General features: G+C 53.4%; 1 long non-coding RNA gene across 1 annotated transcript; it reads right to left on the bottom strand.

Moving 5' to 3' along the window:
• LOC137668719 (uncharacterized) lies at positions 1–465 on the bottom strand. Its single transcript, XR_011048980.1, has 3 exons — positions 374–465; positions 220–276; positions 1–76 (listed from the first exon to the last, which is right to left on the bottom strand). It is a non-coding gene; the product is annotated as an uncharacterized lncRNA (long non-coding RNA).
• Between the last annotated feature and the right edge of the window lie 640 nt (positions 466–1105).

The raw sequence follows: 1105 nt of genomic DNA, 5'->3' as shown, positions 1-1105 counted from the left end.
CTCCGTATTACGCTTGCCGAGTTACGCTGATATCTGATACGCCAGCAGGATTACCAGCAACGAACTGTAATTTATACTGAAAATGGAAGCACTGATTAAAAGGCAGGGCCGGGAGTATAACTCCTATGAAAGCTGGTTAGCAATTCCCATCATAAAATCCTACTTCTGGTAGTGCCAGACTAACCGCTGTGCTGAAATTTAAGCATCTGAAGTTCCTACCTCAGGTTAAATTATAAACATTTCTTCTTTCATTCCTTCTGTCAGGCATCTTCGAGGCTGAAAACGAGAATGGTTGCTTTGTCAGAGGTGTTCCCTCAAAACCCGCCACACAAAACCCTACTGAAAATCCCGGTTGCGCTCGGCGAGGGTTTACCAGCGCTTCGCAGTGCGGTTCTCCAGCCGTTCCGTGATCATCCAGCACGTAGCCCCAAGGCTGTGGGAGTCGGAGCTGGACCTGCAGTTCCAGTTCCCGACTGCCCTGGACCACGCCAAGTCTGAAGGTAGGACGGGCGAGCAGGGAACCTGTCCTTCCAGTCCTCTCGGGAAACACGGAGCAGGAAGCTCCTTGAATAACACGCGGTGGGGATGAGAATGGGATCGGGGATGAGTACGTTGGCAGGCACAAAGGGTCTGGAGAAAGACAGGTTCTCTGGGGCGGTGAAAGGGAACGGGGAGTTGGAAGGGGAAACTGGGGCTGCCCGGAGGGAGGGATAAAGCAAAGCTCATAAGCAAGAGTCTGGAAGCCAGCCTGTTGGGAGAAGACTTGAAAACAGCCTGGGAACGGGACAAAATTGCCAGGAGAAGGAGGCGCAAGCCAGGAGGACCGGGGCTATCAAGACCGGTCCATTATCTGGCTAAGGGCTGAAGGAGAACTTGCTGGGCCAAAGGGATTAGATGGGAAAGTGGGAGCAGGGTGAGGGAGGAGGACGTGTGACCCCAAGGCTCGGTGTGGGATGCAGCAAGGGCAATGGGAAGAGGGAATCCCCTAGAGACAGGGAGGTGGGAATGGCTGAGGAAGGGAGGCAGAGCAGAAAGGTGAGGATTTAGGAATGGGAATGAAGACCATCTGGAGAACTGTCACGTCTCTGCTGGCAGCAAGTATCTG

Source organism: Nyctibius grandis, chromosome 11 (genome assembly GCF_013368605.1).
Source record: "Nyctibius grandis isolate bNycGra1 chromosome 11, bNycGra1.pri, whole genome shotgun sequence".
NCBI classification, from domain to species: Eukaryota; Metazoa; Chordata; class Aves; order Nyctibiiformes; family Nyctibiidae; genus Nyctibius; species Nyctibius grandis.
The sequence above is the reverse complement of the archived record's forward strand: the minus strand, read 5'-3'. Positions and strand labels throughout refer to the sequence as shown.